Here is a 10,000-nt window from a genome sequence, read left to right as displayed (position 1 = left end):
ATGAAATGGTTTGGATGAAACCTTGTTAAAGTAAGAAAGATTAGGGAATGTTCCTGTACCACCTCCCATAACCTTGTTCTAACCCTGTTCGTTCCCGTTTCCTAGAGTGATAGATCTGGGGGTCATGATTCCATGTGACAAGATACTGAGGGAAGCCATCAAATGCAAAGCAGGTGGGTTAACATTAACCGTATGGCTTTATCAGTTCCAGCACTCGGTACCGCAGCTTCGGCTTTCTGCTGGCTTTTATGTGTCACATTTATACCTTTTTTATGTTGGCGTCATTCTTAGCTTGGAGCCTAATCCTTATTCATCAATAGGAATAACCTGGTCCCAGATCTGTTTGTGCTGTCTTGCCAACTGCTATGGTCATTGTTTGTCGTGACAGTAACCGTAGGAGTTGGCTATATACGCCACAGACAGATCTGGGAGTAGATTGGGACTGAAATCAGAGGTGGAAATGAGTGAACTACTCTTTTTGGAAGAAGTCCCTCCCAGCTGAACTTCCTGTGTATCCCTCCTCCGCCCCCTACAGACATCATCGGTCTGTCTGGCCTCATCACGCCCTCGCTGAATGAGATGATCTCGTTGCCAAGGAGATGGAGCGGCTTGGGATGAAGACCCCGCTGCTGATCGGAGGGGGCAACCACCTCGAAGTAGGATACACACACACACACACACGCCATCATTAGCTTTACCATGACCTTTCAACTCTCTACCATGTCCTGATGTGAAGCCTCCGTGTGTAACAGGACCCACACGGCCGTGAAGATCGCTCCCCGCTACAGCTGTCCTGTGGTGCCGTTCTGGATGCCTCCAGGAGTGTGTGGTGGTACGTACGTACACTATACACGCTCTACCTCCTATCAGCTAGAGACCGTGGTCCTCAGTCAGTGCAGCCCCTAGCAAGGTTGTGGGGTTCAAATCCCACTGGGATCCTATTCCTATTTCCTACTATGTAGCTAGCGTGTTGACTACTCCATCTCTTGGTTTTGTACCCTTCCTATCACTAGACAGGGGCAGCATATTTATATTTTGTATTTATTATGGATCCCCATTAGTTCCTGCCAAGGCAGCAGCTACTCTTCCTGGGGGTTTATTATGGATCCCCCATTAGTTCCTGCCAAGGCAGCAGCTACTCTTCCTGGGGTTTATTATGGAGCCCCATTGGTTCCTGCCAAGGCAGCGGCTACTCTTCCTGGGGTTTTATTATGGATCCCCATTAGTTCCTGCTGCAGGCAGCAGCTACTCTTCCTGGGGTTTATTATGGATCCCCATTAGTTCCTGCCAAGGCAGCAGCTACTCTTCCTGGGGTTTATTATGGATCCCCATTGGTTCCTGCTGAGGCAGCAGCTACTCTTCCTGGGGTTTATGCTATGGATCCCCATTAGTTCCTGCCAAGGCAGCAGCTACTCTTCCTGGGGTTTATTATGGATCCCCATTAGTTCCTGACAAGGCAGCAGCTACTCTTCCTGGGGGTTTATTATGGATCCCCATTAGTTCCTGCCAAGGCAGCAGCTACTATTCCTGGGGTTTTATTATGGATCCCCATTAGTTCCTGCCAAGGCAGCAGCTACTCTCCCTGGGGTTTATTATGGATCCCCATTAGTTCCTGCCAAGGTAGCAGCTACTCTTCCTGGGGTTTATTATGGATCCCCATTAGTTCCTGCCAAGGCAGCAGCTACTCTTCCTGGTGTTTATTATGGATCCCCATTAGTTCCTGCCAAGGCAGCAGCTACTCTTCCTGGGGTTTATTATGGATCCCCATTAGTTCCTGCCAAGGCAGCACTACTCTTCCTGGGGTTTGTTATGGATCCCCATTAGTTCCTGCCAAGGCAGCAGCTACTCTTCCTGGGGTTTTATTATGGATCCCCATTAGTTCCTGCCAAGGCAGCAGCTACTCTTCCTGGGGTTTATTGTGGATCCCCATTAGTTCCTGCCAAGGCAGCAGCTACTCTTCCTGGGGTTTATTATGGATCCCCATTAGTTCCTGCCAAGGCAGCAGCTACTCTTCCTGGGGTTTATTATGGAGCCCCATTAGTTCCTGCCAAGGCAGCAGCTATTCTTCCTGGGGGTTTATTATGGATCCCCCATTAGTTCCTGCCAAGGCAGCAGCTACTCTTCCTGGGGTTTATTATGGATCCCCCATTAGTTCCTGCCAAGGCAGCAGCTACTCTTCCTGGGGTTTATTATGGATCCCCATTAGTTCCTGCCAAGGCAGCAGCTACTCTTCCTGGGGTTTATTATGGATCCCCATTAGTTCCTGCCAAGGCAGCAGCTACTCTTCCTGGGGTTTTATTATGGATCCCCATTAGTTCCTGCCAAGGCAGCGCTACTCTTCCTGGGGTTTATTATGGATCCCCAGTAGTTCCTGCCAAGGCAGCAGCTACTCTTCCTGGGGTCCAAACTCATTAAATCAAATATAATTTTATTGGTCACACACACATATTTGCAGATGTTATTGCGGGTGTAGCGAAATGCACTTACATTACACATAAAACAAAATATAAAACAGTACATCATATAACATTATTATATCACCTCATATCTACAATACAAAATGTTTAATACCACCATACAACAATATTACAATGTGTGCGTTATCCATGTGTCTATACCCTTGTGTGTGTCTCTTCACAGTCCCCGTTGTTCCAGAAGGTGTATTTTTACCTGTTAAAAAAATAAAATCTGATTCTACTGCTTGCATCAGTTACCTGATGTGGAATAGAGTTCCATGTAGTCATGGCTCTATGTAGTACTGTGCGCCTCCCATAGTCTGTTCTGGACGTGGGGACCGTGAAGAGACCTCTGGTGGCATGTCTTGTGGGGTATGCATGGGTGTCCGAGCTGTGTGCCAGTAGTTCAAACAGACAGCTTGGTGCATTCAGCTTGTCAACACTTCTTACAAAAACAAGTAGTGATGATTTCAATCTCTCTTCCACTTTGAGCCAGGGGAGATTGACTGCATATTAATAATGTTAGCTCCTTGTGTACTTTTAAGGGCCAGCTGTGCTGCCCTGTTCTGAGCCAATTGCAATTTTCCCCAAGTCCCTCTTTGTGGCACCAGACCACACGACTGAACAGTAGTCCAGGTGTGACAAAACTAGGGCCTGTAGGACCTGCCTTGTTGATAGTGTTGTTAAGAAGGCAGAGCAGCACTTTATTATGGACAGACTTCTCCCCATCTTAGCTTCTGTTGTATCAATATGTTTTGACCATGACAGTTTACAATCCAGGGGTTACTCCAAGCAGTTTAGTCTCCCCAACTTGCTCAATTTCCACATTATTCATTACGAGATTTAGTTGAGGTTTAGGGTTTAGTGAATGATTTGTCCCAAATACAATGCTTTTAGTTTTAGAAATATTTAGGACAAACTTATTCCTTGCCACCCATTCTGAAACTAACTGCAGCTCTTTGTTAATAATATAATAATATAATATAATAATAATAATAATAATTGTTAGCGTTGCAGTCATTTTAATCGGCTGTAGTAGCTGACGTGTATAGTGTTGTCATCCGCATACATAGACACACTGGCTTTACTCAAAGTTTTCATAACTCATGTATTTACAGTCATGGTCAAAAAGTTTGCTGCCTCAGTTTTTATGATGGCAATTTGCATATACTCCAGAATGTTACGAAGAGTGATCAGATTAATTACAATTAATTGCAAAGTCCCTCTTTGCCATGAAAATGAACTTAATCCCCCCCAAAAAAAACATTTCCACTGCATTTCAGCCCTGCCACAAAAGGACCAGCTGACATCATGTCAGTGATTCTGTTGTTAACACAGGTGAGAGTGTTGACGAGGACAAGGCTGGAGATCACTCTGTCATGCTGATTGAGTTAGAATAACTGGTCAGCATGTGGTCCTCTGTAGCTCAGCTGGTAGACCACGCGCTTGTAACGCCAAGGTAGTGGGTTCGATCCCCGGGACCACCCATACACAAAAATGTATGCACGCATGACTGTAAGTCGCTTTGGATAAAAGCGTCTGCTAAATGGCATATTATTATTTATTTATATTAATAACAGACTGGAAGCTTTAAAAGGAGGGTGGTGCCTGTTCACCATGGTTACACTTATGGAATGCTTGTAATTATACTTCAGTATACCATAGTAACATCTGACAAAAATATCTAAAAACATTGAAGCAGCGAACTTTGTGAAGACCAATACTTGTGTCATTCTCAAAACTTGTGTGGTCAGGAACAGAGAAGTCCCCAGATAGTTGTCAACCGCTCATACACCAGTGTTAATTAGTCCTGTATTGGGTTGGTTCATCTCTGTTAGGACATTTCCTCCTCATCCATAGATGAAAGTAGCCATTCTCAGTGATGGCGCCTTGTCAGCTGCACTCCATCAACAGTGATGGCACCCTCTCCGCTTCACGCCCTAAGTTATTATGGCAGCTTCTCAGCTTCACGCCATCAACAGTGATGGCACCTTCTCAGCTTCACGCCATCAACAGTGATGGCACCCTCTCCTCCGCCTCACGCCTCAGTTATCATGGCACCCTCTCAGCTTCACGCCCTCAACAATGATGGCACCCTCTCCGCTTCACACCCTCAGTTATCATGGCACCCTCTCAGCTTCACGCCCTCAACAATGATGGCGCCCTCTCCCTTCACGCCCTCTAGTTATCATGGCACCCTCTCCGCTCACGCCCTCAGTTATCATGGCACCCTCACAGCTTCAAAGCTCTACTCTACTCTTAACATATAATAGTCCTTCAGGATTCTCACACTGGAGCCAAAACTCTGATATTCTATGTTCGTCCAAAAAGGCACCCTATTACCTACATAGTGCACAAAAAGTATGGGTTCTGGTCAAAAGTAGTGCACTATTAGGGAAAAAATACTATTTGGGAAGCGGAATCTATTTCTTAAACCATGTTGTCCTGTCTCTGTGTAGTGCTGTCAGCTGACCATCCATGTTGTCCTGTCTCTGTGTAGTGCTGTCAGCTGACCATCCATGTTGTCCTGTCTCTGTGTAGTGCTGTCAGCTGACCATCCATGTTGTCCTGTCTCTGTGTAGTGCTGTCAGCTGACCATCCATGTTGTCCTGTCTCTGTGTAGTGCTGTCAGCCTGACCATCCATGTTGTCCTGTCTCTGTGTAGTACTGTCAGCTGACCATCCACGTTGTCCTGTCTCTGTGTAGTGCTGTCAGCTGACCATCCATGTTGTCCTGCTCTCTGTGTAGTGCTGTCAGCTGACCAATCCATGTTGTCCTGTCTCCCCTGTAGTACTATTTGTATCACACCATTGTCTACAATTACTGTCAGCTGACCATCCCTTATTGTCCTCATCTCTGTGTAGCCCTTGTCAGCTGACACATCCATGTTGTCCTGTCTCTGTGTAGTGCTCTCAGCTGCTAGATGAGAATGTGAAGGAGGAGTTCTTTGAGGAGACGACAGAGGAGTACGAAGACGTCAGACAGGACCACTACGACTCTCTGAAGGTGAGGAACACACACACACACACAGAGAGAGACAAACACACGACGAACACGCACACTGGACCACTACGACACTCTGAAGGTGAGTAGTATTATTGGATGTAGTCTAGGACTCTCTATTAGGAACAGACTGTCCTGTCCTGTTCTGGAAGGGAGGAGTTGTTCTAGTCTAACATACTGTCCTGTCCTGTTCTGGAACAGTCTGGAAGGGAGGAGTTGTTCTAGTCTAACAGACTGTCCTGTCCTGTTCTGGAACAGTCTGGAAGGGAGGAGTTGTTCTAGTCTAACAGACTGTCCTGTCCTGTTCTGGAACAGTCTGGAAGGGAGGAGTTGTTCTAGTCTAACAGACTGTCCTGTCCTGTTCTGGAACAGTCTGGAAGGGAGGAGTTGTTCTAGTCTAACAGACTGTCCTGTTCTGGAACAGTCTGGAAGGGAGGAGTTGTTCTGGTCTTTTTCTTAAAGTTTTTTTTAAACATATTTTTTAAATTGGGATTATACAGATGACAGACAAGAACAGGTAGAGGGTAGAAACCACACGATCCCCTACCAAATAATAATAATAATAATATGCTATTTATAGACGCTTTTATCCAAAGCGACTTAGTCATGTGCCATACATTTTTACATGGGTGGTCCCGGGATCTAACCCAATTACCCCCGATACATAAGCGCCGTGCTCTACCAGCTGAGCTACAGAGGACCACAAATCAACCCCCACCCCCAATGCTCCAACAGAGCCTCACCACAAACCCAGACTTAAAGCAGGCATGATATACAATGAGTAATATATATAATCAAATAGTAAAAAAAAAAAAATACAAAGATATTATAAAACAAAAAAGTTAAAAATAGTAAAATAATAATGATACAAATTCTAATTTGGGTTTATGGAGTTGAAAATTAGCTGGGTCCATGTCTTCTACAAAGGACAGGAAAAGTTGCCAGATATTATAAAATGTAATTGCAGATCTAACGAGTAGCCATTTTCTCTCTAGCGTGAGATGTTGCATAACTTCCTTTTATCCAATGGTTAAAAAGTAGGAGGAAACCGATCCTTCCACTTGGTATGGTAAAGACGCCTAGCTGGAAGAGCAGTAGATGCCAGCATGTTGCCCATAGAGCTGTTTAGACGCTCTGTGGTGCCATTATCCCAATAATGCACACAAAGGGAGAAGGTTTTACAGGTCTCTAGTATCTTTAGAAAACGCTCCCAAAAATGTGATATCCAGAAATCTGTCCATTTCCGGGAATGTCCAAAACAAAGTGGCAGGAGCCCTGCTGGACGCTAGTCACAAGTGGAATCTATTTCATTAATCTGATCATTTTGCCTTTGACCCAATGCAGCAGATTAACTATTTTTAAAATTGAATTACAGCGTGTCTTTTTAGCTATATGAGATGAAGAATGTATTCTTAGGAGTACACTTTACAAGTTTTTGGTCTGAAGGGTTGTTCACCTAAAATCCTCTTCCCATTTTGGTTCCCAGAGTTCAGGGGAATCCAGAATGTGTAGTTTAATAAAGTGAAGATCGAGCCATAAACATGCCCTGCTTTTGAAATAAGGGTTCACTTTAAAAAATAGAATGTAGAAGGGAGGCAGGTGGGCTTGATGTGAAGTGACTAGAGGGGAAAATACAAAACTACGCAATTGCAGGTATCTAAAGAAAGCACAGCTGATTCCTCTAATCAAAGGTTTGGTGCAGTGGTTCAAGGCGCTGCATCGCAGTGCTAGCTGTGCTACTAGAGATCTGTTCGAATCCAGGCTCTGTCAGAATCGTCACACCGGGAGACCCATGGGCGTGCGCACACGGGCTCCTGGGAAGGCCAACCAGGGTAGGGGGAGTGGGATGGCTTCTGGCAGAGGTGTGTAGCTCAGTTGAAGAGTACATGGCTGCAACGCCAGGGTTGTGGGTTTGATTCACGGGGGCCAGTATAAAAAAATTAATGTATTTCCACTTATTTAACTGGGGGAGTCGCTTCTGAGCAAGAGCGTCTGCCAAATGACCAAAATGTAATTGAATCCTGGCCCTAAACACTGGTCCAGGTCAAAAGGGTTGTCAGGGACACTGTAAAACGACTGGGCTGTCTGAGAGCTGTTTAGGAGTGTCTCTGTGTGTCTGTAGCTCAGAGAGACGCTCTGTTCCCAGCCCAGCCAGGAGAAAGGACTACATGTGGACTGGCTTTGTAAACCAAACCAGGTAAGACGCTAATAAACTGGGATCAACTGTCCTCTAGGACTTCAGTAGGTCATTTGTCTGGTTGTCGTTGTAATTCAAAGATGAGACCCTACAGTGAGGGGGAGTATTTGATCTGCTGATTTTGTGCCGCTTGCCTAATTGACAAAGACATGACTGGCTCATCATTTTAATGGTAGGTTTATTTGAACAGTGAGAGACAGAATAACAACAAAAAATCCAGAACAACGAATGTCACCCTTTTTATAAATTGATTTGCATTTTAATGAGGGAAATAAGTATTTGACCTCTCTCAATCAGAAAGATTGAGTTTTCAGGTGTATTTGTCACAAGTAACGCAGCTGAGATTAGGAGCACACCTAAAAGGGAGTGCTCCTAATCTCAGCTTGTTACTCAGACAAAGACACCTGGGTCCACAGAAGCAATCAATCAACTCAGATCTCCAAACTCTCCACCATGGCCAAGACCAAAGAGCTTCCCAAGGATGTCAGGGACAGGATTGTAGACTCCACACAAGGCTGGAAGGGCTACAAGACCATCGCCAAGCAGCTTGGTGAGAAGGTGACAACAGTTGGAAAGCTATTATTCGTAAAACGGGAAGAAACACAAAAGAACTGTCAATCTTCCCTCGGCTCAGCTCCATGCAAGATCTGTACCTCGGGGAGTTGCAATGTAGATCATGAGAACGGGTGAGGAATCAGCCCAGAACTACACGGAGGATCTTGTCAATGATCTCAAGGCAGCTGGGACCATAGTCACCAAGAAAACAATTGGTAACACACACTCATGCCATGAAGGACTGAAACTGCAGCGCACGGCGAAAGGTCCCCTGCTCAAGAAGCACATAAACAAATCGAGCCCTTTAACATCAACTCAACTCGCCGTGTTTGGAGGGCAGAGGAGGGGAATGCTGCCTATGACCCCAAGAACACCGTCACAACATGGAGGTGGGAAACATTATGCTTTGGGGGTGTTTCCTGCTAAGGAGAGGACAACTTCACCGCACCAAAGGGATGATGGGCCATGTACCGTCAAATCTTGGTGAGAACTCTCTTCGCTCAGCCAGGGCATTGAAAATGGGTCAGGATGGGTATTCTAGCATGACAATGACTCCAAAACACACCCAAGGCAACAAAGGAGTGGCTCAAGAAGAAGCATGCTAAGGTCCTGAGTGGCTCAGCCAGTCTCCAGACTCAATCCCAGAAATCTGTGGAGGATGCGCTGAAGGTTCGTTGCCAAACGTCAGCCTCAAACCTTAATGACTTGGAGAAGATCTGGCAAAGAGGAGTGGGACAAAATCCTCCCGAGATGTGTGCAAACCTGGTTGCCAACTACAAGAAACGCCTTGACCTCTGTGGATTAAGCAACAAGGGTTTGACACCAAGTACTAAGTCATTTTTTGCAGAGGGGTCAAATACTTACTCTATTAAAATGCAAATCAATTTATAACATTTTTGACATGCGTTGTTCTGGATTTTTTTTTGTTGTTATTCTGTCTCTCACTGTTCAAATAAACTTACCATTAAAAATTATAGACTGACTGGGTGTTTTGTCAGTGGGCAAACGAACAAAATCAGCAGGGGATCAAATACTTTTTTCCTCACTGTATATAGGGTCAGTTTGGTATTTTGATAGAAAATAATTTAACTATGGCACTGATTTCCTCTTCTTCTCCTGTCTCCTCCCCTCCTGTTGTTTTCTCCCCCGCTCTCTCCCCCCTCTCTCTCTCCCACTGTCTCTGTCTGTCTTCCCTCTCTGTCTCTCTTTCTCTCCTCCGTGTCCTCAGTTCCTGGGTACCCGTGGGTGTTTGAGGGGGTAAGGACCTGGTGGAAGTTTGCACTGGCATCGACTGGAAGCCTTCTTTTTGATGTGTGGCAGCTCAGAGGGAAGTACCTGTAACAGAGGGCACCCGAAGATCTTCATGACAAACCGTGGGTACGTTAAGAGGCCATAGAGATGGCAAAAAATAAAGCGCTGCCATTCTAGTGCTTCTAATTGTATTTCTATGGGAGAAGAAGTTCATTCCTGCCTTCCCTTCAGATTTCAGAAACTTCTATGGCATGTGTGTGAACCTGGAACCTTAGATGGCACCAGTCAAGTTTATTCCCTTTGGGAATTCTTAGTTCAAGTCCTTCCCACATCAGCAGTGTTGTAAAAATAACATTGTACCCAGGGACAAGATTGACAGGTAATATAATATTGTACCTGTGGTTGATTTGATATATGTAATATAATATTGTACCTGTGGTTGATTGATGTAATATAATATTGTACCTGTGGTTGATTGACTGATGATAATAATGTAATGTTATAATGTGATATTAACCTGTACAGGTGACGCAGGCTC

At 45.1% G+C, this 10,000-nt stretch overlaps 1 pseudogene; it reads left to right on the top strand.

Annotated features, from left to right (window-relative positions):
• The window catches only part of LOC123486045, a 44,667-nt pseudogene extending 37,011 nt beyond the window's left edge, over positions 1-7,656 (top strand).
• The last annotated feature ends 2,344 nt before the right edge of the window (positions 7,657-10,000 follow it).

Source organism: Coregonus clupeaformis, unplaced genomic scaffold, assembly GCF_020615455.1.
Source record: "Coregonus clupeaformis isolate EN_2021a unplaced genomic scaffold, ASM2061545v1 scaf0971, whole genome shotgun sequence".
NCBI lineage: Eukaryota > Metazoa > Chordata > Actinopteri > Salmoniformes > Salmonidae > Coregonus > Coregonus clupeaformis.
Note: the sequence above shows the minus strand (reverse complement) of the source record. Positions and strands in the feature narration are given on the sequence as shown.